This window comes from Anomalospiza imberbis, chromosome 15 (assembly GCF_031753505.1).
Source record: "Anomalospiza imberbis isolate Cuckoo-Finch-1a 21T00152 chromosome 15, ASM3175350v1, whole genome shotgun sequence".
NCBI classification, from domain to species: Eukaryota; Metazoa; Chordata; class Aves; order Passeriformes; family Viduidae; genus Anomalospiza; species Anomalospiza imberbis.
The window spans coordinates 12,470,417-12,497,393 of NC_089695.1; positions in this window are offsets into that span (position 1 = coordinate 12,470,417).

Sequence of the window (26,977 nt, forward strand, 5' to 3'; positions counted from 1 at the left end):
TCAGCCGCAAGCATTTAACACTTGAACACCCTCACTTGCCTCTGTTCTCACCTCATGGGACCATTTATTTCTGCTCCTGAGAGTGCTCCACTTCTCTCTTTCATGGCCTGCTGGAGCTGGCTGCAGGTGGGGAAGCAGCAGCGCTGGAGGAAGCCCACGGTGGGATGGAGTGTGGAGGGCAGGGCACGCTCCCGACTGAGGGAAATACCAGGGCATCATTATGTGGTGATTCAGCCTCCTTTCCTAATCACCAGGCGAGGATCAGAGAGCCTCGGGGGGCTTCGCCCTCAGCCCTGTAGATGCAAACTCCAGCGAAGCCAGTAAACAGTCGGTGTATCTCTAATCAGAGCCTGAGCGCGCGTCTAAATTTAACATCCAAATTGTGAACCTCTGTCAAAGACATGCCCAAATCTGTCGGCTTGAAATGAGGGAACAAACACAGCGCTGAGATTCAAAGTGAGTGCGTGGGGAGACCATGGAGATGGGTGATTTGGGGGGATTGGTGCAGGAAAAGGCTATTCTGGGCAGCTGGGGTGAGAGGCTGGGGCATGGCCAGGGGGCTCTGCAGGCCCTCCCAGGGGTCTCCTGCAAGATGTGGGCTGCTGTGTTTGTTTGCCATATCGCAGAAAAGTGCTGTAGCCTGCCAGGAAGCAGGTGTGGCCCCAGCCCCACCTTTTGATTCCCTTCAAGAGGAGCATTTAAAAGCGATAAAAACCCAAAACACAAAACAAAGCGCGTGCTGAGTGCACCCAGAGCAGCATTCCCCTCATGAGCTGTGGTGGGGGCTTGGCCCAAGGTTTTGAGATCAGAAGCTTAAAGAAAAAACATCATTTTCATTGGAAAATAAGGACAACTGTTCCCTTACTACTCTTTTGTCAGCAAGTTTTCTTTCTTCCTCTCGTTTTCTTCTCTCATCTCCCTCCATTTCCTATCCCTTTTCCCCTCAATACAATTCCCTCTTCCCCAGGATAAGGACTGAGCAAAATCACCCCCAAACACATCAACTTCTTTGTCAGAGGCTACAAGAACAGGGAAAGACAGGAGATGAGACTGGCTGTTCAAGTAATTAGTTTAACGATGCATTTCAATGGCCATTGTGAAACAGAGACAGAGAGCAAAGGGAGCAATCCTGTAAGATGGTGAGTACAAGGTTTTGGGAAGGTAATAGGAGATGGGACACTGCTCTCCTGGCTCAGTGGAGCAGAAGGGTCCAACTACAGATGGGGCAATATCCTTACAGCTGCCTTCCAAATAGAACCAACCAGAAAGCAGTCCCTGGGCTTTCAGTGTGGCAAAGTCACAGAGTTAAATGGACACTGTGAAATGTTTTGCTTCCCAATGCTGAAATAGCCTGTGTTCACCCTGCAGGGAGGTTGTGCTGCTTGGTTAATGCTTGCCCTCTCCTCTGCCACAGTGATTTTGGTGGGAATTGGATCATTTTCCTTTTGGGAAGCTCCCTGATGGCTGCTCACAGTCATCCAGTGGGGTTTGACTTCTCTGCGGAGATGGGTATCTTTCAAACTGTCTCCCTGGACTTTGAAAAAGAACAAACAAAACTATCCCATCCTTGGAGATCCTGCTCCTGCCTTTGGTTGTGCAGTCTCTGCTCGGTTTTGCAGTGCAGCAGGAGAAACACGTCCTGGAGGTACTACACAAAGCCAGAAAACTAATGAAAAGAGCCCCTGAAGTTACGGTGTTTCCTTCTTCAATGTATCTCGGGGTTTTCCAGCGCCTGTGGATGGTTTTGTAGGGCTGATGTTTGCAGAACTGCTTGCACCAGCCTGCTTGGGGGCTGTGTTAGTGTGGGTGCAGCTTTTGCTGGACTTGCAGATTCCATCCAGGCACAGTTGGGCTGTTCCTTCCCCATCTCGACCTTCCAATCTCTGAATGGCTTGGATAGAGTTGTGGAAATTGTTTCCAGGTTGCTGGACAGCCTGGAGCAAGGTGGCTGATCATGTAGAACCTGGTGCACGTGCCTTTTTTACTACCAAGGACTGTCCTTGCTCGGAGCGTCCCGTGAAATGCTGTCAGGGCAGTGCGTGGCAGTGCCAGGCCTGTGCCACAACCATTTCATGGCTGAGCTCTGTTCCTGGGGTAAAGGGGCTGTGTACTGATGGGGTGGGCTGTACTGAGGGCTTCTCAGCTGCAGAGCCGTGGAAAGCTGTGGGTTAATGAGTCTCATGCTGGCATGCAGAGCAGTGACTCTTTCCTTGGCCTGCTCAGCATGGCAGGAGGTCACACACACGTCCCTGAGCAGAACAGGTACAGCCCTAAAGCACTACAGATGTTCCTTCCATCACCTGCCAGCTGAACCAGGCAGGTGCTTTAACCTGGGGGGTTTGGGTACCCCAAGGAGCTTGGACTGGCAGCCTCTATGAGGTGGTGGTGGAACAGGGACTCTCTTGAAGGAGTTTGGGGGAAGCCTGTGAGACACTGAGTTGTGTGGGGCAGTCTGGGCCCCAGGCTGGGAGGGAGATCTGGCAGATAATCTTTTTCCCTGTACTGCTGCAGGGTTTGGCAAAAATGCTTCATTCTGAGGCAGCCCTGCCTTCCCCAGGCCTGGTCTGCCATGGCCTGGGGACCTGCAGGGGTCCTGCCAGGACCACCATTCAGGGCTGACAGTGGGAACAGGGTGGGATGCTGTCCCTTGAGTGGTGCAAGACACAGATGAGTTGAGCCAGAGAGGAGATAGCAGGATGGCCTTCCACATGGGAAGGGCAGCTGGGAAGCATTTAGTTACTCTAATGTCCAACTCCTCCTTCTCCCTTACAGCAGGATGCTTTTGCCACCTTTGTCACCACGCCAGGTTTCACAGGCTGGATGCTCAGAGCCAGACTGGCTCTAAAGGCACCTTGTTCCATGACATCTTACTGTGGCTTCCTCCAGCCAGCCCGCACCCCCTACCCGCTGGGACATCTCACCCATTCCCCCATCCTTGGGGCTTTGGCTGTGCCCTGATGCTGCTCCTGCTGCCCAGGTGTGACCCTTCACTGGAGCCAGCAGGTGCTGTGTGTCTTTGCCTCCAAGCCATCCTCTGTCCAAGAGCACCACCAGGTACGTGAAGCCAAAGGCCACCTTTCCACCTGCAATGTGCATTTCTGTCTGCTCTGTGAGGAACCCAGGGAGACCTGGATTTTCTACTGCTGCCAACACCTAGGCCTGGCCCAGATAACATGTCACCTAGCTGAGGTGTCATTGCTATAAGCTCATCTGTTAGGCACAGGACAACTTGAACATGCTTGAACTCTCTGCAGAGTTGTGAGGGTCAATGATCTGTCATGGCATCGCAGCATCATTCTAGAGCAAGAGTTAACTGAGCAGCTCCAGAGCTATGGAGCCCTCAGTGAGGTCTGGGGTGTTGAGGGAACCTTGCAGTGCCAACTGCCTTGCTGCTGGCTCCTGTCCCAGGGCATGTGCGACATGAGGGAAGTGAACTTCCTTATACACTATTCCTAATCCCTTCCCTCTGTTCTCCCCAGTTATGGGAGCAAGGGGGTAAATCCTCCTTATGATCCAGAAGCTGCCACTGCACAGATTACCAGTGGAGGTGTTGAGGGGTGGACAAGGACAGCAGTTATGACAGCCAGGAGACAGCACATCCCACTGGTGGCTGTCATGGGAATGGGGTACCTGCTGGCTGGGACAAGAAACAGCCCTGGGGACTGCAGAAGGGGCAGTCAGTGTTGGTAGGAAGGAGTTTTGGTGGGAGCTGCTCACCAGGCAGGATGTGAGGGGCCCTGGGGTTGGGCACCACAGTGCAGCAGCCCAAGCACGTTGGCACAAGAGCCAGGCGGAGCACGCCAGGATCTCACATGAGTGTGCCCCCACTCTGCTGCTGCTGGGACTGTGCACCACTCACCCTGCGATTCAGTTGTCATGGAAGCTTTTAGCACCAAGGAACCCATACCTCAGTCACTGCAAATTATCTGTGAGAGCCCACAAGGGTCCTGGGCTCTTCTCTGATTGCATTCTCCTGCCAAAACTTGTACTCAGCCTTTCACATTTTCCTCATGCTTGGGATGCAAGTTTTCTTACACTGATAATCATTCCCCTGTCTGCAGACTGCTGAGGGAACCAGGTGTGTGGGACCACGCTGTCAATCCTGCTACCCTTCAGATCCACTGGCCAGCTTCAGCCAAATTTAACCAGATAGGCAAAGACTTGAAAGGAGTTAACTTTGCACAAGCTTGTGAAAGGCAGCAGGACTGAGGAGAGAAATCCAAATTAGGACTCCCAGCTGGAAGAAAAAGCTCTAATGTGAGCCCAACCCGATTATTAGACATCAGAGAATCCACACAAGAGGGAGCGCCGCAGGCAACCAAGCTTCATGAATTCTGCTGCTCGCAGAACAGCTGTTTACTGAGGTGCTGCAAAGCTGGGAGAGCCGAGGTCCTCACACACAACTCCCACCAGAGCCGTGGACACCAACAGGTCTCAGCTCACCCCAGCCTGGTGAGAGGAGCAGCTCTGCCCAGTGTGAAGGGGCTCAGACCCTGCGAGTCCTCACTGCCACCTTAACTCAACCTGGGTGTTGGTAATGAGGCCACTGCCCTCATCACCTCCAGTGCCCTGCGATTCCCCGTGGGGAACCTACACGTTATCCTAAAATCGCTAAAATTCTTCGGGAAGGAGCCCAGGAGCATCTTGGCGTGAAAAGCTGCGTGAGGGACCTTGTGCCCTGCTGGGTCAGGTGAGGAGCCCCAGCGGCCGGCAGGACAGGGACTGCTCAGCCCAGTCTGCCCTGCAGCGCAGCCCTGCCCACCGCGCTCCTCCCTCACCCTCTCCTCCTACCAGCCATTCTCATTCACCCTGCAGGCCTGTCCCCGCACGGAACCACGTTCTCCTTCCCCTGCCCAGACCCCTGCTGGTCTTTCCCTTCCGCTGCCCGAAGGTGATCACGGAGAGCAGCTCTCTGCTCTGCCTGCAGCCCCTCTCTCTCCGCTGCCATCTGTCTGCCTCGTGCTGCTCCTTCCCGTCCCTCTCCTGCCTTTGGAAACAGCGTAAGGACACAGAGGACAAAAAATGAATGAGACAATCAGGGCACGATCCTCCCTCGCAAAAGGATGGCTGGCCAGCATGCCAGCAGCTGTGCCACAAAAATTCCCTGCAGCAGATATTTATTGAATGCAAAGGGTTACCTGCGAGCTGATAGAAAAACCTTCAGCTCCCAGACCTGCCCGCAGCCGCCCACCTCCTGTGCCGTGTCCAAAGTGCTGCACAAGCTGCTGCAAGGCCAGCCCGTGCCCTGGGGAGAGCTCGGCGTTTCACCGGAGAAAAGATTAACCCCCAGGACAGACGCGTTTGCCCAGGCTGGTCTCATTGCCACAGTGTGTCCTTGTCAGCTCTCGTTGTGCTCCCTGCACGGGTCACTCCCTCCTGCTCCGGACTCTGCTGGAAGCGTATTTCTGAGATCTCCTGCCATTGCAGCACCTCTGTGGAGCCAGCAACGGCGCATGGACACTGCTTGGAGCACCTGTGACAACCAGGCTGGGCACAGAGTGTCCCTGTCAACCGGGGCCATATGGAGTACCTATTCATGGCATAACCCACGTCTCCCGGGCTGCCTGAGTCACAGCTTCTATCCAACGTGCAACCCAGCCACTCAAAAATAGTCACACAATGTAAGAGCATCAAAATAGCCCTGCTTGGCTACCTCTCTATGCTCTCTCCCAAAATGGCCAGTTTTGATTACTTAGTGGAGGAGCATAAAAAAAAAGGCACAGGTAACCTCCTCCTCCTCCCACTTTTCAGCATCAGTGCAATTACCTGTCTGATCTTGGGCTACTTCATTTAAAAACCTTCACTGGAGCCATCCATCCCAAATGTATCAAAACCTTGTCTGAAACCAAATACAACTTTTGGTGTCTGCAATATCCTGTGGCAATTTGTTCCACAGTTAATTAAGCCGTCTCTACAGAAAAGGGAAGCGTTTCCTTTGGTTTGTTTCAACCCTGCTCCTTGTCCACTTTTGAGCTACAAACCTTTCTAGCAGCCCTTGCAGCCTGCCCCTCCCTGGAGCTCCTACTTCCAAGAATAGAGAAGAAAGTTTCTTTGCTAATAAAGCAGTACCTGCCTCATTGCCAAGGAAAAAGTGTGGTTAGAGGAAAAATTGCTTGCTCAGCAGATCAGCTTGTTAATAGACAATGCAGCATCCATGTTGCCAACCCAGTTTAAAAAATTTAAAAATTTAAAAGGGCTCAGGGGTATTTAATCCTCTTATGTTTGTCCATGATACAGGAGGAAGCCTACTGCTAACTGCTTGAGGTGCAGCTGCACTTGCATGCTCCACACGTGGCAAAAAACAAAGCGAGGTGCACGGAGCAGGGAATGCCATTGCTGCAGCATGCAGGTAGCTGGAACGATCCTGCAGCACTTGCCTTGGAGCAGTTGGCAGGAGAGCGGGATGCAAAATGCATTCGTTCCTAACAGATGTCTGATTCCAGGTGTCGAGCCTCCTTTGAACTCTCCCTCCGTACATGAGTGATGCTTGTTTGTTTGCAGGGTTGGGAGATGCACTGGTTTGGGAACATTAGGATTTGAAATGCATTCATGGTGCAAGGGAAAGGCTCGGGAGATGAGCGGATCCTGCCGCGCTCTCCCCTCCACAGGCAGGGCAGCTGGGTTCATTTTGGGAATGTCACAGAGCACGCTGGAGCACAACAGGCAGGCTGGGAGAAGCAGAGACTGAACCTCCTGGATGGATTAGAGACCTCTCCCCTGCCCAGACCCTCAGGAACCCCAGCTCCTCAGCAGACAGGCGGATGTCCCTGAACCGCTCCCGATAAGGTGGAGCGTTCTGTGTATTAGGAGATGATAAAAGTATACAGTGCCAAGCCCGGAGACTTTGCTGTCCCGAATCCCAGCCCAGCCCTGCTCAGGAGCCCAATACACACTGTTTGCTTTCCCGAAGCTCCGATAACCTCCCGGGTCTCTCTAGCTGACAGCCTGGAGAGCCACGGCAGCTTCCTCCCTACACATCCCCAGCCTGCTCTTCGCCCCTCTGAGTGCCGGACTAGGCGGAACAGAGCTTTCCATGTCCCCCTGCCGGGATCCAGGGCACCCTGGCGAAGCAGGAGCCCGTTGGCCACAGCCCTGCCTGCCCAGCAGAGCCTGCCCAGCTCGTACCAGCACACAGCCTGAATTTCCACACCACCTGGAAACTCTCAGCCCTCCGCAGCCACAAGCGCAAAGGAGCAGGAGCTTTCTTGAAGGGCTTTCTCTGAAGCAACCCCAGTCGCGTGACCGCTGATCTTTGCCCCTCTGGAGTGCCGTGCTCCACCGAGGCCGCCTTCAATTTCCCGGGAGGCTGATTAGCCGATAACTGCAGTTTGGAAGGGCGCCGTCGGCTCCAGGTGCCCAGGCCTCTCTGCCTGCATTTCCACCTCTTTTATCAGGGCTGCACATGTACATAGGAAATAATTCCTGCATGCCCTGAAGTGGGACTGGGCTTGCTCTGGGATTTCAGCCCGTCACAAGGCATCTGACAGTGAATGAAGGTGCAGACACACAAACGGTGCCTGTGGCTTCAGCTCCCTGGCTCTGCTGCCCGTCGTGGAGGGGCTCAAGGGCAGGTGAGGAGCTCTTACCTGAGTGTACAGGGAAGCTGGGCAGAGGAACACCAGCGCTGTGACTGCACTCGCTGTGACACACACCCCAAAGCACAGCCCAGTTCGAGGTGACAGTGGAAATGGCTTAGTGGGGCACGTGGGGACAGAGTTTGGAGCGGTACCACCTCACCCCGGTTTGTAGGGTTGTACATGGCCAAGAGCTGAGCCTACAGCCAGACGCCATCACTGCTCCTGCCACAGTTCATCCATTTACTCCAGCACAAGCTTGCTCCTTGCAGAAATCCTGCCCTGTTCAGACACCTGGATTGCTTCTCTGCTCACTCCTTCCACACCTGCCTTGCTCTGCAGCGTGGCTTTTGCCTTTGATACCTGGATCCCACCTGCTTGCACTGGCTGCAGCCTGCTGAAGCTTCCCAGCTAAGCCAGATGCAAACACGAATGAAGCTTTTCCTGTCTCCTTCCATAAGCCCCATGCTAGGGGTGTCAGACGGGAGGAAGGGATGAAGAGCTCTACATCCCAAACCTCTCCCCGTAGGTGAAGGCTGCTTCCAGCAAAAGTTACTCACATGCAAAAGCAGTTTCACGAGTAAATCTCTACATCCTCTATGCCTTCCTCCATCCATGCTGTACAGACTGCTCCCTGAGTCATTTCAACTCCCCACACCGGCGAGCAGCGTGCCTTACCTGTTGCAACAGGAGAGAGACCTCTCCTGAAGTTCACTGTCTCTCCGCTCCCTCCGCTGGAAATCCTCTCCCGCAGCAGCAGCACCTCGCTGCCTGCCGGGGGTCCATGGTGCTTGCAAATCAGAGGAGAGGGCTCCGCGAAATTCTTGCAAGGAGGGGTTTTGCCGGCTGAAACTCCGGCGGCACCGGTCGGGAGCAGCGAGAGAGAAAGTTGCGAGGGGTGGAACTCGCTCGCAGGAGCGCCAGCCCTTCCGTGACGGGCTGCAGGAGGAGGAGGAGGAGGAGGAGGAGAGGCATCGCCCGCTCCCTCGCTGCCGAAGCGAAGTGGTGTGTGTGTGTCTGTGTGCCTGTGTCAGAGCTGGGCAAGGACCCAAGCCTTAGAGCCAAATAATTGCAGCGCTTTTTACTGTTAGATTAACTAGCATTGCCATGAAATCCAGGGCTTCAACTGCAGGGGGAGGGGGGGTGGGGGTAGTGGGCTGGTGGAATATCTCAGGTAAATCCCTCCAACACACCTGAAAAACTCAAAGATTGTTTTTAACTATCTGCCAGGTGGGTGTTGTAAGGAGGGATGGGTAGAAGGGGGTGGGGGAAACCTGAATCTGCCCTCGGAGCAGCTGCATGCGAGAGGCACTTTGAAGGTTGTTGTTGTTGTTTGTGTTGGGGGAGCCCCCAGAAACCTCGGCTGCCGCCAGTAAGCCCCGGGGTGCTCCGTGCTGCACGGGCAGAGAGAGGATGAGAAGGTGGTCCTGTCCTGAAAAGGCAGGAGGCAGCGAGGAGAGATGGCAGCGTGGGGAGACCAGACAACGTGCAGGAGGAGCTTTGGGGGATTTTTCTTGGTACAAGTGGCTCTGGGGGACTTGTTCAGGGCTGGACCAAGGTGAAAGGACACGGACTCTTCTGTGGGTGTTTCTGTGAGGGTCCTTCAGTCCTCTTTGTCCCCTTCTGCCTCCCCTCTTCCTTTCCACCCCAAACCACAGTAAATATTAATGTTCCCTCTTTAGACTGAAGTGAGGAACAGGGTAGTTCTCAACATAGGAAATGAATGTTCAGCTTTAGGTGAAGTTTCCTCCCCCTCTGGTGCATTTTTGCAACTGAAATTACCAGAAAACCTTCTGTCTGGTTTTAGGGAAGAAAAAAAAAAAAGAGTGTGGAAATTGGACAATTTTAACTTCAAACTGTCCACATAGGTGCCTGGCTGCTCTTCATGAGGCTACATACAACGATGGCACAGGAATGAGTGGAGGAGAGAAACAGTGTCTATTAACATCCCATTTGAGGAGGAGTGGCTGGTGCAAACTTGCAGCTTACTAGTCACCAGCAAGCCTCCCAAGATAGGAGGTTATTGATCCTCTGGCCACACGTACAGCCTCAACTTGACCCAAACTAGATACTGTCAATTTCAATCACAAGACACCAATCCATTGGAAAATCCATGTGATTTCATGGTGCAAGTCCAAAAAGATGTGAAGAAGTTGACCCATGATATATTGGGAGTATTTGGAGTTCTTGGCGGAGATGAGTGAGAGCATTATGGTAAATTCACCAGAAAATGTGATTTTGATGGAATGAAAATTGGTCAGGAATTTACATTAAATCTAGGGAGTTTGTACCGGGAATGAGAGAGGAAATGTGCATGGCATGGTGAGACTGAACATTCTCCCATGGGACACTGCTGGGTTGGGAAATCTCTGTGGCTTTGGTGCTTCAAGTGTTCTTGTTGGGTGCTCTACTCACAGCATCTTAACTCCACTTGGAAAGTGACATTGGTTCCAAGCTTATCATAGCCTTTCAGAAACAGTTTGAACTGAATGGGAAGAAGGCAAAAATTTAGTTGGATTTACATGTGCAGCTTGTCCATTTTTCCAGCTGTTTTTTTCATATGATTTATAGGGGAACTTGTAGTGAAGTTTTGAAGATTATGGAAGTGACAGTAGAAGTAATAGTACCTTAAAATTGAAAATTAGCTCCTTTTCAATGACATCTCATGAGAGGAGGCCAGATCACCCAGTGATGGCACTGGGAGGTGCATTTGGGAGGAAGGAAAGGAAAGTTCCTTCACACAGGCTGTATGTCTCATGTCTTGCAGCTGAGGAAGGCGAGAAAATCAGGTATTGGTGGCTGGATTTCAGCGGGGCTGACGCAGGGCTCAGAACAATACTTGCATTATATTTAGACACACCAAGGTGCAAGTGAGCAAACCTCTGGCTTCAGGGCATCAGCTGATTGCTGCAAGAACCAGCATTTCCCTGTGTTTGGAGCCTTTCACCACTGCACAGGTGCCTTGTTCATTCTGCTTGCATCTGGAGCAGTGGGGACTTGGTCTCATCTTGTGTAGTAAGGTATGAACCCTCAGCTAGCAAGGCCAGCAGTGCTGATCTCAGCAATGCCACCCACGAGCCAGCTCTCCCTGTCTGCACTGTCTTCTTGCTCTCCCAGGCGGTGACAGGGGCCCTCTTTCATCCCTTTTCTTTGCTCTGCTGATGAAATGCTCTTTGGGGAGGCTGGTGCTCACAGAAGAGCTGTGTATCAGTCAGGCCCTGCAGAAAAATTGTGTGTAAGCTGGTTATTCCCTGATCCCCTTAAAGAAAATGTACAATATCCAGTGAATGCAACAGCCACTGACAACTCCACCTTGTTGCCAGCAGGTTGGTGGCACTGGGTGTTCCTTCCCACAGAGGTGCCAGAGCATGGTGCCGTTCTTGTTGGCTGCAGGGGACTTAGCTCTCAGAAAAAAACTTTGGCTATGGAGCAGCAGAACATGAGGGACATGACTGAAGGAGGGCTTGATTAAACCCACCTGCTTTTCCAAAGGTACCAGATGGTTTAATTACAAACGTTACTTTTCCTAATTAAATCATGGCTTTGGGGTGAGCAGCAATCTAGCTATGGAATCCCCAAAATCCTCATATTATAGTTAGTTAGGATACTAAGATGGACTTCTGCCTTCCATACAAAGACAAACATGGTCTCTTAGAGCGCATTTGGAGTGGTTGCTATCCCAGTGATCCAGGAAGTACAAGAAGCAGAGGAGAACTTTTCCTGAGGTCCAGCTGTTCATTCCGTATCAGTGGTGAGTGAGAACCTGGAACTGGTGAAAACTTTCTGGCTCTGCCTCCTCAGCTCTCCTGCTCAACCTGAAGTCAGGCTGGGTTGGGAAGAAAAGTATTGTGTTTATCCCAAGGAGCAACTCCTGCTCCTGCAGAAAAGGGTGGGTTGCAGAATTACTTGTGGTTGCAAGCAGAGAGGATTGGCCTGGCTGGGGGAGCTGTGCCAGGAGGAAAGAAAGAAGATGGAGCTGTGCTTAATGCCTGGCTTTGTCCTTCTTCACACCACTCAGACAGTCAGTCAAACAAGCCAACACGCTCCATAAGCTGCTGTCAACATTTCATGCCACCATGTCCCGCTGTTGTGATCTCACCCTGTCAGAAGCAATGGGACCTTTTCCAGGGTGTGGGGGATGTCACAGCTCCACCACTTGGCTGGCAAGGGTGCTTCTTTCTCCCTCATCATGGGGAGAGATTTCATTTCCTGGTTCCACCCAAGATCTCCATGTACTAAAGCCAAGACGTTCTCCTGTGGGTTACCTGCATGCAGAGTTTTGCAGCGAAGCAGCATGTTCAGGCTGGGGTAGGGAAATCACCATGGGCCTCTCTGGACCAGCAAGAAACATTCACAGGGGCCTCCCTGCCAATGGCTGGACTCACTGCCCTGCCTGTCTCCTGAAGACCTGCCTGCAGGCCCATCTTCCAGCTCAACCTCCCAAACATGTGCCTTTTCTGGCCAACACTTGCAGCTGGCCACACTGGAGTGTTGCCTCCATGGTCCCAGAGGTCAGGGCAGTGCTGTTGAGATGTGGCACTGGATTTTTTTTCTCCAAACTCTTCTGCCCTCAGAAACAGCCATGATAGTGTGACCTCCTTGATCATCCCTACTGAGGGTGTGGGTGAGCTGGGGACTGGAATGCTCCAGCTGTGTTGGTGAGGGTGGGCAGCCAGACTCCTGGTGGGCATTTCCTCAGTGATCCCAGCTCCCACTGCTCTCCCACAGTGTCTTACTTGATGATGTCAGTCCACCTCCAAACCTACAGCAAACGTCCGCTCAGGGGTGTGCTGGGATCTGTGAGTTACCTCCCTCAGGGACAACAACTTCTGTTTCCCCTTTGCAGAGAATAGAGCCCGTCTGTGTGTCTGGCCCTTCAGCCCTGCATCTGCTGCCGTGCTCTGTGGGTCTGTTTGCACGGCAGCGTGCAGGGACTTGCCAGGGAAGGGGCGATTATCTGCCTGGAACGGCGGCAGCGCTTCCCCAGCGAGCGGGAGCGTGTGCTGGGGGCAGGGAGGATCCGGTCCTGTGCAGGGATCGGCTCCCTGAGCTGTGTCTGACTGCAGCCTCCTTGACCAGCACTGATGAAGTGGCTCCAGTGACTCAGGATTGTTCCTATAGACCTGCAAAACACCCTGCAGCTCCCAGACAGGCAGAGTCTGTGGGGGAATGAGGGGGTGCTGTCTGGAGAGGGACGTTTGGGTTGTTTGGAATCTCCCAAGGGGCACAGGCTGGATCCATCTCTCCCCTTGCAGCAGAGTGGTAATCACAGCCCTTGACTCATATCTCTGTGAGCACACCTAATTCTCACTCTGAGATGCACCCTTTGTACCCAGTACAAATTTGAGCTGGGATTTCCTTTGAGCTCCAGGTTATCCTGGCCTGAAATCCAAGAGGAGTCCAGTGATGAATGAGTTTGACTCAGGCCACCCATCATACATAGTTTTGGGAATAAGAGGCTAATGCACTGCAGACCACCCCCCTCCACTCAGTCTGGGATCTATTAAGACATCTTTGGCTGGTGAGGCTGAACGCTGGGTAGTCCCTGCCCTTAGACACTCAGGAGGGCATCACCACGGAGCTCCTGTTGGAGTCGGGTCCCCCACTCCACAAGTTTATTGTTGGGACAGATCAAGCATGACACATGGCTAAGAGTGAAGGGCACGAGGTCGTTGGCAGTGTTGGACTGGAATGCAAGCCTCTTTGGGCCCTGTGTGGGATCACAAGGATGCTGTGGCATGCTCCCCATGTTGGCTTCCCACCAAGCATGATGCACATTGATTCCTACAGGGCACTGCTGACAGATCCATTGCCCCTTTAAAAGAGATGAAGTCATCTGCCTCCGAAGCCATCTGGCACCAGGACAGTCAGAAGCTCAGTGCAACAGAAGGCTGGGATGCCAGCCCACAGAGGGGATGTCATTGCTCTACAGACAGATGGGACCCTGATGGGATGGGGTGAGATGCTGCTCAAGACCCCAGGAGAAGGTTTGGTGTCCTGGGGAAGGCAGTGAAGACCTGCTGGCAGAGTACCAAGGTGTGCCATGGCCCCACTGCCATCATCCATGCGAGCGGAGCCCCACTGGAGATGCAGGTTTTCGTGGGAGGACAGGGGGCTGTACCAGGCCCTCATCATGGGATGAGCTGGCGAGTCAGCGTGTCTCCTCCTTTCTCTCCATCCGTCCGTGCGGAGCAGGCATGAGCTCATCCTGAGCCACTCGTCCTACACCGCGTGCCGGATGGCTGAGCTCATGGATGGCTGAGCTCATGGATGGCTGAGCTCATCGCTGGCTGTGCCACCAGCACTGACTCCGGAGTGGCGTGTCACCGCAGTCCCCAACAGGACACTGTCCCAGCGAGGCTTGGGGAAATGATCTCAAGCAAAACTGCCCACCAGACTTGAGTGGGTGGTGGGGGACGAGGTGAATTCCTCTCTGGCATGCCCAGGGAACAGCCTTCACTTCCAGGTCTGGCAGGAGGTTTCTCTCTCAGTATTGCTGGCCATTCCCAGATGCCTCGTGTATCACAGACTCCTAAACCCTCCTGGTGTGACTCGCTCAGGAGCTTGGTCCCCTTCATAGGACTTTGCTTAGTCATGCTTTTGTGCCCCAGGAACGTCTCAGGCCACCATAAGACTTTCTGAAGTTGCTGCACTGGACCCCCTTCTCCCCACCATGCACAGCAAGGCGTGGTGGCTTCTGGCCAAGGCAGGGACACGGCAACTGCCTCCTGCTGGCCCACTTTTGCATGAAGGAGCTAGGGCTGTGATGGGTGGATGAACACAGATGTGCTTTTCCACCATCGTGGCTGAGAAGCTTCAGCATGGTGTTTGTGGAAGAGATTGGTGGGGTGACAGTGGATAATAGAGGAGGGGACAACATGGGAATTGCTTGGGTCTTACTAGGAGGTGGGGATAGAGGACAGTGAGTTAACTTATCTGAAGGGTAGAGCAAGGATGAGAAGTTAAATTACAGCTCCAAAGTTCAGGTGGCTGTCCAGGGAGAATGAGCCATTCCCAGAAGATGAGTCTTTCCCCTCACTGATGCCACACAACCAGCTTGGACTGGATGTTTAACTTTTAGTCCAGTGCACTGGGGATTGCACAGGCACTGGGAGATCAGGCAGAGGCAGAGCAGGGTCTGCCCACAGTCTTGCTTCACTCAAATGTCTCTGGTTTGCCTGGCTTGAGCAGAAACTCTTTCAAAGTGGAGGTTAATTTTGACATAAGGAAATAATTTGTGTTCATTCTGGTCTGGCCTGAAAAATCCTGGACTACTAACTCTTTTCCCTAGAAAAGACCACTCCTCTCCTTCTTTATCATGCTTTGGGAAAAAAGTTCTGTTCTTCTCCAGCCCAAATCCTTCGTACTCTCTCCTTTGCATTGCAGTCCGTAAATGTTTATTAATCTGTTAACCCTCCCAGACAGACTTCCATGCTCCCCTCTCAGATCCTTGCTCTCTCCTTCTCTTCTGCCGTGGTGCTTAGCCCTGACAGCCAGTCTTGCCTGGCAGAGAAACCAACCTGGAAGTTCCTTGCTCCAAGGGCATTATAAAGAGGCGCCATTGTGCAAGGGAGCCGTGTACCAGGAACACAATCCATGCGATGATTATCTCCATACCATCCTCGCTGAACCAGGGGAGCCTGAGCCAAAAGAGGAATTTAGAGCTAAACAGCTTTTGTTTACAGGAAGCCAAGCACAGTGTCTGGGCTTGTACCAGTGTAGCAGGAGATGTTGCTACTGTCTCAGACTGCAAAATATTGATGGATGGTGTGTCCCTGAGATTTCCCAGGGACGTTATGGGAGCAATCTCCCTAATTTTTGAAGCATCTAGTACAGGAGCCTGAAGGGAAAAGTGTTTCCTTTGGCTGACTGGACAACCAAGCAAAGGCCGTGGTCACCACGTGTTTGGCCGTGGTCACCACAGGCAGCCTCTGGGATGGAAAAAGGTTGGGTCTCGGGCGTGTTGTAAAGGGCAGTGGCCACCAAGGGACACAGTACCAGCAGCCCAAACCTCCGTGAATTTGTACTACTGGACAAATCCACTGTCTGTAAAAAAACCACTGATTTCTCATAGGCTAGCAAAAGAGAGGAGACAAACTTCTCTCCCAGTGCTGAAGCTACTTTTCAGGGGGTATTATTGTCTTCCTTCTGGGTTTGCAAAACCACAGTCCTACAGGAAAAAAAGCTGGTGAACTGCTCTGTAGAAAGAGGCTAAGAGCCACGTCTCCAAGGCTTGTCCTGCTCAGGACAAGGAAACAAACAATTGAGAGAGAAAATGAAAATGTCTGACTGCTCTCCAGATGTGAAGGAGGGCTTGCCCACATCTGGCAGGGAGTGTTTCACAATGGGAACAGCTTTCCTCAGCCCTCGGCACACAGCTGGGGGTGGCTGTTGTACCCACAAACAGGATGGTCCAGTTCCTGTGGAGGCAGGTCTGTTTGGGCACTTCAGTGAGTCAGAGAACATTTACCAAGACCTTTTTGTGTCAGGAAATGTGTTTTGGTGAAAAAAGGAAGAAGTTTAAAATAAATTGAAAGACAAAAGGAGTGAAAAATGGAAGAAATGCAGGTTGCAGAGGCATTTCCCAAGCGGCAAATCCTATTGCTGAGGAATATCATCCAGCCCAGTCAGGAAGGCCTTTGTGAGGTGCACTGGTGGCCCACTGCCTGCTTTCAAATGAGCCATGTTTGGTAACACCTCATGGGGCTACAGTAAGACTTTGCCTCTCTTGGAGCACTTTGTCCAGCTGTTTGGAGAAATATCTGAGAAATTTACCTTTGGAGTTGTGCTGCTCTGATGTATATCAGTCCCAGGCTCCTTCCCTTCATTCCTGGGATGGGGGATAATTATGTCTGTAGGGCTGGCAGTCTTGGTAAAAAACGTGTGCTGAGAACAGGGGAGGCAGAGCCTCAGTGGTGTTGAACTGGGCCCATAGCATCCCCCAAATGGCTGTCATCTCCCAGTGCCTGCATCCTTCCAGGGAAGCAGGGGCATCTGTTAACCTCCTTTTCACTGGTGAGGAAACTGAGGCACAGAGCTGTTCAGCCATACTTGCAAATATGTTAAACAAACAGGGAGTAGATGAAGGGAATGCAGAGGAAGGGAGCAGGGACCTGAGGACTGGAAGGTTTAGTGGGGCAAGAAGGTAGGGTACAGAAACGCTGCCTTGGAAGGTGAGCCTGTCCAGCCTCCTTTGCAGAGCCAAACCTTCTGTTTTGTCAGGATTGGGGAAGGCACTTCCCTCATCACCGAGCCCAGCAAACCCCTCCCCAGTGAGCTGGGCATGAGGGCTAAACTCAGCTGCTTGAAGTGAAGGCTGGATACATTGCTGGAGAGCAAGGCTGGTCCCCTCTGAGTTTCCCTAGGAAGGAGGTTTCTCCATTTTCTGCTGTGGCAGCACTCTCCACCACTGATGCTTCTTGGCTGGGGCTTTTGCTGTGAAGCAGCTCCGAGTATACAGCCTTCCCTCCTCCCCTGATCTGTGCAGTTCAGGCACAGCGTGAGCAAGAGGAAGGGGCAACCTGAGTTGGAATGAGAGGCAGTCTGCCAGAAAGATAAACAGAAAAAGGCCTGGGTGAGAGGTGTGGAGAATCCCTAAAGCTGAGGGGCTTTGCATTAATTATCATATTAAGCGTTCAAAACTGCAAAAATACCCATCTCCATTTTCATGCGTGTTCACTTTTAAAAAGAAATAAAAATCCTGCTTAATTGCTCCACTTAATTCATTAAAGGATTAAGGCAAAGACTAAAGGAAAAAAGTGAAGTCTGATGATGGGTGGTTCTGGCATCCTGCTCCAAACCGTCCATGAGTGTTTTGGAAGGAGCCAGGGTGTGAACATGACTCCCCTGGCCAGCGTCCCTGCCCCGTTCCCAGCACAGTGGTGAACCCTGGAGCTTGAGCAACCCCGACCACCGGGACCAGTGGGTCTTGGGGGCACAGCCCCAGGCACTGTTCTTTGCTCAGCAGATGCAAATCCTCCCACTGAGTCCTTTGCAGGAACTTTGCAAAGACCTCAAGGCATTCTCCATCCTCTTTGGCTGCATATTTGACAGATGCTTCTGTCCCATGGACCAAACCTGGTACCGAGCCATCCCATAATCCAGGGATTTCTTTTTTTGTTTTGAAGTGCTGCAGCAGGAAGCAATGTTGACCTTTGCAAAATGTCCTCTGTATTTGTTTGCATTGAGTTTAAAAGTAGAGCTGGGAGGCTGGTTTATCTCTCAGGTCCATTTTAATTTGAGTTCCTGAAGTTAGGAGGTCAGGTTGGTGTGGGTCTGCCTGCATCACATCTAGGCAGGGACTGTGCTGGCAGAAAAAGGATATGGGGAAGATGTGCAGGTGGGGTGTTTACTGCCTGATAAAGGGGAGGGGAGCAGCTGGCTGGAGGTTAAGACTAAGGTTAAGGTCAGGAGAAGAGAGTGCCCATCACTTCTCAGATTGGTGTGACCAAAGCCAGGCTGGAGTGCTGGCTTTGGAGCAGGAGAAGGACACGGGTAAGCCCACCTCAGGGGGACAGGCTGTGCTGAGGAGTGGAGGGAAGTGCTGCCATGGGCAGGGCGTGCAGGGGATGTCTCAGGGCAAAGAGAAATAGGAACAGAGCTCTGCAGCCAGAGCGTGTGAGACCAGCTCTGGGCTTCTGCCTTCTCCTGGGGAAGGCTGGTGGCTTGACTGTGTTTGGGGATGTGGGTTTGCTGCTGTACAGCCCCTGAAATCAGATGCCACATCCCCGAGCAGCTGAGGTGGAGGTTGCCCTGTGGTCCTGGTGGCTCGGCACAGCTTTGGTTGCAGGAGGAGGCCAGGGCAGCGTGCATCGCCCTCGCAGCCGAGCTCCTGCAGGGCCTGAGGTCAGCGTTCCAACACTGCCCTTCACAGCACGCCCCAGCCAGGATGGGCTGGGGAGGGATTGCAGCCTGTTCCCTGCAACAAGGACTGAACACGTGGCTCCTGGGCACAGCAGGGCTGTTGGGAGGGGAGCCAGGGTCTGGCCTGAGAGGGGAGCAGAGCATCTTCTGCTTTGGGCTGCCCTCAGGTCACTGTGCAGCACCTGGAGCAGCTGGGCTTGGGCAAGGTGAGCACCCAGACAGAGCTCAGTCCCTCAGCAGGGCACCCTGGGTTTGTCTGACCAGCCTGGCTTTCCCTCCCTCCTTCCTTTGCTCATCCCTCTCCGGTCTCATCGCTGACCACAGATGGTAGCAGGTGCCTTGCAAAAAAGCCAGATTGGAGCCACAGATTTGTGTGTGTGTGAGGGGGAAACAGCAAATCATCCTTGAAACAATGTCCCTTTTCAGAGTCTTGGCTCCTGGCAGGAATAATCTATCCTCCCTGGGCAGCTCAGCCTGGCAGCAGCTCTGCCTAATCCTGCCCAAGTCGTGGCAAATCTGTGGATTGCTGAACTGTGGGGTGACACGAGATGCTTCTGCAGCCCCTTGGGGAGCTTCTGTTGTGGCTCTGGAGGAGGCTGGGAGGAAAGGACAGGTAATATGCTTTTACACATCTGCACAGGCAGGCACATCTGTATGGGCAGGCAGGAGTGCTTGGCAGGTTGGGTTTGTGCTCTGTTCTTAGGACAGCCTCCATGGGGAATGCTGAGGGTTGATCCAGGGTGGGGATTGGGATCCACTAAGGAATCAGCTTGAATGGGCATCCATTGCTGGGTGGGGAGAGTACTGACTGCTGCTCTGTGGGTCACTCTTGGTGCCTCAGAGCTGGACTCAAAGCAGAGACCCCAATCCTGGTGTGCTGCAGCATCTGGATGCCCTGGAATGCCCTGGACACAGTTGCTGTCACCCACGGTGAAAAATAAGGGCTATTCAAAGATTCTCAGTGACTTAATAAACCTCTTTCCCCAAGGAGAGGAAGAGGCAGCATGATCCTGCTCTCTGGACTGTTTGCAATAGTGCTGCTCAGATTACTGGGGAGGGTGTGCACAGAGATTTAATTTCAGGAGTTTTCAGCACTGTGGGCTTCTTTCTGCAAGTGAATTTTGTGCTGTTTTGGACGTAATACTCATTGTTTGAAATGCCCTCCCAGAGTTGTTCCCCTACCAACTTTTATCTGTCTCCGCCATCATAAATATCATCTCATTTTATCTTTCAAATGGGTCCTGGAATGAAGGTTCTGGGCTGTCTTGAACCCCAGACTGGGGAATTCAGATTTTGTTTGCAACATGCCAGGGAATTTTGTTTTCCAGTAACGACTTGTGCTGTAATTGTGAACTTCCTCTTATAAAAGAGATCTAACTCCCCACTTCCCTGGAAGGGAGGCTTGAGCACTGCTGGTGTTTTCTAGAGTCCCCTTGAAATTCTCAGTTTTAGCAAAGCTGATGCAGGACAGGGATTTGTTCACCTTTTGATGCAGAAGATTTGGAGCAGGAGATGCAGGAAGGGTCATTGCAGCTGGAGAAGGGAAGGGAAGGGAAGGGAAGGGAAGGGAAGGGAAGGGAAGGGAAGGGAAGGGAAGGGAAGGGAAGGGAAGGGAAGGGAAGGGAAGGGAAGGGAAGGGAAGGGAAGGGAAGGGAAGGGAAGGGAAGGGAAGGGAAGGGAAGGGAAGGGAAGGGAAGGGAAGGGAAGGGAAAGTTCCTGCTTACCACCTCCACCTTTCCTTCCCAGCTCCTGTTTTCCTCTTCCTTTGCCTCCTCTCAGCGTGCTCCGACCCCAGCCTGACCCTGGGTCACCTCCTGCTGACTGGGTCAAAGCCAAGCTGGCGCCTCTGGCCCTGGCAGGGAGGGCAGTGCTGCCCTGTCACCTGCTGCCAGCCCGGCCCGTGCCTGCCAGTGTTGGCTGCAGTTGGGATGGGAGAGGAGTTTTCTCAGCCTGCTCCTGCCAGACCCCAGGGTGATCAAAGTTGGTGTTTAAAGGCCGCGAGATAGGGCTGGGAGGGGATCAAAGGCACGCTTCCTGCAGCAGTTCTTGGCCATGCAAAGCGTGGGGCTGTGCTCTCGAGGTGATGCTCAGCACTCCTCATCCCCTAGCCCTGCTCAGTGCCACCCCCCACAGCCCTGGCTCCAAACCTGCTGCTTCCCAGCAGGGAAGGCTCCGGGCTATGCTGGGCACAGGCATTCCTGTGCACAAACCCCTTCTGCATCGGGGCACACGGGAACTTGCCTGTGGGCCCTGACATCTGGGGGCTCTTTGGTCCCTCCTGGGGGGTCACACAGCACCCGATGTGCCACTTCCAGGGGCTGAGCTGCAGAAATTGCATGCACATTAAAATGCAGCTTGTGCTGCCTGCCAGGCGTGGAGCAGCCTCTGTTCCCACGGACTCATTTACCTGCTTGGAAGTGGAAAGTGTTCAGTACCTGGCGGGCTCTGCTGAGCTAATTAATTTATTTAATAACAATTCTTAGCTGCTCTCCAGGCCTAGCTGCTTTGCATCCCAAAGGGTAATGATTTTTTTTTTTTTTTTTCAGAAAATCCCAATGGAGATGTGCCTGGTTTATTTATATAGATAGGTATTACCTTTTTTTGTAGTCCTCCATTTGAACAGCATGTTGCACAGCAGGGCTCTGGCTCTGTACCCCTGCTCTGACATGCTGTTGTCATGTACATAAACACTGCCACTACTCTGGGGACATTGCTCTGGGGATGCCGTGGGCTCTGCCCTCTGTGACAATGGGTCCCAGGGCTCCATGAACCAATGGGGCTGCAGCTTGAGCTAATGATCCAGCTAATAATCTGAAATCCTCCAAGGACTGGAGTCATTGGAGGGAGACTGGGGAGTCCCTCTGCTGGTCTGGGTGTGGGTGGTTCATGGTGCCCTGTTTCCCTTTCTCTGCAGTCCCCAGGAGGAAATCCAGCTGGCTTGAGGGGATGCAGGAGGATGCAGCTTTCCATCATGACTTGTCAACTGAGCATTGCTGCTCTTGGCCAACACCCTTCCCTTGGAAGTAGGAATGGGGCTGTGCCCTGGACTAGGGACACACATTTCCTAGCAGGAATTAGGAAAGTCTTGTTACCTGACCGGGAATCTCTGCCCATTTTCCTGCTGCCCCTGGCAAGGCTGTTAGGACAGTTGACTTGAGGGAGTTTGTGTCTTGTTTCAACACAACATGGAAATGCTGATCAAGGCTGCCTTGCCTTCAGGGACAGGCAAGAAAACATAGGTGTGGGAAAAAGCCTGTTACCCTGTAGGGCAGGTGCAGGGCATGCCACTGGAATTACCCAAAGCATTGCCCATGGAAGCCTCTGGGTGCTGGGGACACTGGCTCACTGCTGGGGCACAGGTGCAGGTCTTGCTGTCCCAGGGACTGGGCAGGGGAGGAGAGGAACAATGTCCCATGGGTTGGCTTTCCAAGAGCCTGGCAGTGCCACTGTCTGGCACGAGAGTCTGACTCCACGGCAGAATTCAGCAAGGTGCACCTGGCACCATGCAGCCCAAACCTCCTGTGACCATCCTGTTCATGCGGGGGCTTGCGTGGCTACATCCTGCCCTGAAACAAAACGAGAACTCCCAGCACCGTGGCTGAGTGAGGAGCTTTTCCACTTGAGCTCCGACAGGGCTGGGGTGCAGAAGCCATGGCTGAGGAGCCCGTGGCTCTCGGGGTGGGCTCGCTCACCCCACACCATTCCCGGAGCCCTCTCACTGCTCTGCAGGGGTTTGTTCTCCTCCTCGCCCTGACAGACCTGGGTGTTTCCGAGCCTTCCGCCCCCGGTTTGTGCCCCGGCGGGCTCCTCTCCTCCCCCGTTCCCCACTCCTACCCCAAATGGCATTTTTCTCTGCCGGTGAGTCACGTTGTGCTGTTGCAATACTCACCTGGCCACGACCTCAGCGGGAGCCCTGTCCCTGCATGCAGGAGCTCAGCGGGGCGCAGTGATTCAGCTGGGATCAGAGCACTTGCGCCTTTTCCCTGTGCCCAGCTGTGTGTATCCAGGAAAGCATTTCTGCCTGCTGGGGAGTGAATCACCCAGGAGTGGCTTACCCAGCCCTGCCCGCTGCGAGCAGGAAGGGGAATGGGAGGAGAGGAGGAGTGTGGGCAGCCTTCCTCCTGCACTGGGGACCGGGGCTGCTTTGCAATGCAGCACGCAGGTTTGGCAGAGGAAGAAGAATCAAGTGGGGATGGAGCACTTGGCTGCTCCTGCACAGCCTTGCAGGCACTCTGGCGGCACTGGTGGCTGTCACCCCCGGAGCAGAGCAGCCGAGCCTGCCCTGTGCTGGCTGCATGGGCTGCAGCTTGTCCCAAGCCCTGTGGCTCGTCCTCTGCTGGTGCTTCAGGCAAGCTGGGACACGGCCACTGCGGAGGGGACGTGGCCGTGTCATGCACTGAGCTGATGCTGGGCTGATGTCTCTGCCAGTTCCCACAGCCTCTTGCTGGAGCTGGAGGCTGGGGGTTTTCCAAGTGGGAAGCTGGTACAGGGCCATCCTGCTTGCCCAGCTGTCGTCTCCCACATGCAGCGAGGACGGAGCAAACTCTCCTTTGTGTCCTTTCTGTTGTGCTGTTTCATTTGCTGTCTACAGGCTCAGTGCAGTTAAGAGAAACTAATTTAAGAACTGCTACAATAAAAACAACTTGTGGCAAAGACACCAGTTTTAAAGGAAAGCCAGTTGGTGAGTCCTCTTTGACCTGTCTGCTTTTGGTGCACTCTGTAGCAGGATGAGCATTAGTCACTTGGAGCAAAATCCTCTTTGCACTAGGTCCTGAGAGAATGGAGTTAGAAGCTGAGGATAAGGCTGCTTTGAACTCCCCAAAAAGCTATTGTGGTGGGTAAGCCTGGTGAGCATCTGTTTAGATGGGATTTGCAAAAATATGTCCCTAACAGGTTGGAACAACCCTATGGCCAGTCACTGAAAAGCCTGCTGCACTCAGAAAGGGCAGGAGCAAGTGGTGGGGACCACAGACATCCTGCCTGGGGTTCCCCTGTGTGGAGCTGCTCTGTGCTTGGCTGGGACTCTGACCTGAGTTTTCTGGTGGGAATATTGGCCAGGATGGTTGGGCCTTGCTGCTGGCTCCATTCAGTCTACCCAAGGAGTGATCTGAACAACAGCAAAACTGTGTCTGCTCTGGACACAGGTCCCTAAAGGACAGCATGTCTGCACTCACTTGCATCTCCTCATCCTCCATCACATCAGACTGCTTGTTGCCTTCATTCTCAGGATCTATTATGGCTTATCCCACCCATCCATGCATCCCTTCTTTGATTCCAAGCAATAGGGTTGTTTCCTCCTGGTCTTGGGCAGAAGGGAACGTCACCCTGGTGGGGTCACCATCCTTCAGGCACCTTCTTGGTGCCGCTGCTGCTGGCAGACACGTGCACGTGCCTGATGCTGAGGCACCCCAGGACAAGGGCTGTGAGGTGCTGTGGTAATCCACACCATCAATAACTGCAGGGGATGATCTCAGATACACATCTCTGGGCAGGGCAAGGGACTTGCAGCTCATGTATTCCTGGCACAGGAATCAAGAATGAAATTGCAGCCCCTGAAAGTTCAGTGATAAGCCTGACGGTGATAGGTGTGGGGAGGGAATTTCCTGCAATCTGCTGACTATAAACATGGCTATTAATATTATTCTGAGAGGATCTGGTTCATGATTTATTAGACCTCCGTGGGACAGGCCCATAGAAGGCATATGGAATAAATCGGGTGAAACCCAGAGCTGGTTCCACCCCTGCTACTGCAGTGAGGGTGGTGGGAGTGTGGCAGCCTGCGGGGAGGCTTTCCAAGGACACCCCACAGCACTGGCCAGGATGGATCTGAGGCCTGAAAACAGGACCTGGGGTTAGAAGAGGAAGGAAACAGGATGCTGGGAGGTGAGTGGTGAGGAGCGTGGTCCTTCCCAGGCCCCAAAATGTCTGGGCTACAGCACTGTGCAGCTTGGTGCCCCACAGTGCCGATGGAGAAGGGGGGGTGGGAGGGAGGCATGTTGCTACAGTTCTGCCATTACCACATCCAAAATTATCGTTCATATAAACAAGGCGAGCAAGAAGCAAACCTCAGGACAAACCAGAACTCGTCTGGGGGGAGCGGGAAGAGGCAGGAGCCACAGGGAGGGGAGTGGGAGGTGGGCTCCTGTTGCTGGCACTGCGGTTTAACCCCTCTCACCCGCCCGTGCTGCTGGACGCTCTCGCCGCCACCTCACCTGGTGGCTGAATTTCCCCCGGTGCACGTTGGAAGGGGGACATGTGGAGGTGAAGGAGCAGGGGTACCTGGGGAGCAGCTCCTCCGTGCTGATGTAGGAACTTCTCCCTAGCCCCAGGCAAGTATCCAGCAGCAATTATCTCTGGTGGGTGCCACCCAGAGCGAAGCTCTCCTGGGTTTTATTTCCCGGCCATCTCTCGAGCTGCCTGAAGAAAGCTCTGCTGTAAAACCTGTGTCCCTCTTCTCACAATGAGGGTTGTGCCTGGCTGACTTGTACTCGGATAAGTAACAGCAAATGGGCTCTCTGGAGGGCGCTGAGCAGCAAAGGAGCCATCTGCCAGGGCACCAGAGCACCCCAGGCTGAGGTTTAAAGCCTAGGCTGGAATGCTGTAATAAATCATCCCATTCAGCATCCCCACCTCCCCAGACTCTGGTGCACCCCTTCTCTCCACGGCTCTGTAGGGAGGTTTTAGCTCCATGGAGCCCAGGGCTTCTCTAAAAAGTGAATGTTGTGTGCCATTACTGCCCCTTGGGCTGAGGGTGGTGATTTGGCACTGAGTTTTAGAAAAAGTCAGCAGGTATTAGGTGGCTTCTCTTAGGGAATTCATAGGGAACTAGCCTAAAGGTTCACACACCAGGCTCTGGAGGGGATGTCTGCTTCAGGTGTCTGAGCTGACCACTGGGGTCATTCTGCCTTCTGAGGGGCTCTTCCTGGTGTCCGGAGAGTGTCTCACTTCAGTTGCATTTTCTTGCTGTTAGGGTTTTATTTAATGCCAAATGAGTAATCAGCACATGAACAGCTTGAACATCCTTGGTGTCAAATCAGAGGGGTAAAGTCCCTGAAATAAGGAATTTGAAGCACCAAGAGAGGAGGAATTGAGAAATAACCAGTTCCTTGACTTGTCATGGGAAACCCAGCCTTCTGGTCTGCTGCAGCACAAGTGTTGCAGAGATGCAGGCAGGCAGATGGATGGGTGAGATCTCATAAATATTGGCCAATACTGACATGGCTTGGTGTGTGTGTACAAAGGATGATTGTGAGCAGCCTAAAGATGATTGTTGGGCAATAGTTTGCTGTTATGCAAATCACACCAGTCTTGCACAACCAGGGAGGGGTAATTCTTCAGGTGTCCCAGTGCCTCAGCTGAGGCTCTGCTTGGCTGAGATCAGCTTGAGCAGCACTGTAGGAGCATGACGAGGGACACAATGTGCAGTTTAATGTCTTTTTCTGGGCTCAGAGGACAGATCCTGCTCCCTCTCTTTTGCTCTGTTGTCACAAAGTACAGCCAGCTGGTTGAGGTGCTTCTCTCTGAGTCCATCTGCCACTGCCTGTCCCTTCATTTAACACTGTTCAAAGCTGGACAAAGGCACAGGAGCTGTGGCTCTTGCACAGAGCCTCTCCAGACACAGGTCTGCTCTCAGATAAGCTTGAGGCCAGGTGTTCCATCCAGTTTTAAGTCTGGAGAACTTCTTGCTTGCCGCCCCAGGGCGTGAGGAGCCCAGGCTGGCTGCAGCTGGGAACACACCCCTGCGTGTCAAGGTCTCTTCTGCTGCTGCTGCTAGGGAGTGTGGCAGCGTGAGGTGTTCCCATGTGGATCTGCACCGGCTGATCCTTGGCCAGGCCCAAATTGCTATTAATATGCTTTTAATGCTCCCTAAGCTGGTTATAGAGGAAATTCTACTTTAGACACTACCGTGCGCTCCCTGCCAGTCCTTAGCACAACTCAGTGTATTTCAGCAACATGCAGGATTCCCAAATGAATAGAAAATTATGTGGCATAGCTTTGTTAGGTACTTGGAAAGGATTTCCTTCTGCAAAAGCAGCATTTTGTGTTAATGGGAGAAATTATAAAGGGATTAGGAGGGAACACACCTCTGCAGCAGATGGGAAAGGGCAGAGCAGTACAGGAAAGTGCAGTGGAGTTGGACTCTGTGGGCACTGGTGGAGCTCCCTGGGCTGGGTACAGGGAAGCCTGGGGCATGCAGAGCTGGAAAGGGGAGAGCCAAAGCCCCTGGCTATGCACAGTTCTCTCAGTGCCCTCAGGAGCCCATGCCAAGGCCACACCTTGAGTACTGTGTCCAGTTCTGGGCCCCTCAGTTTAGGAGGGACGTTGAGATGCTTGAGCGTGTCCAAAGGAGAGCAACAAGGCTGGTGAGGGGCTTGGAACACAAGCTGTATGAGGAACGACTGAGGGAGCTGGGATTGTTTAGCCTGGAGAAAAGGAGACTCAGAGGTGACCTTATCGCTCTCTTCAGCTTCCTGAAGGGTGGCTGTGGTGAGCTGGGGGTCGGTCTCTTTCTCCGGGCAACAACAGATAGAACAAGAGGA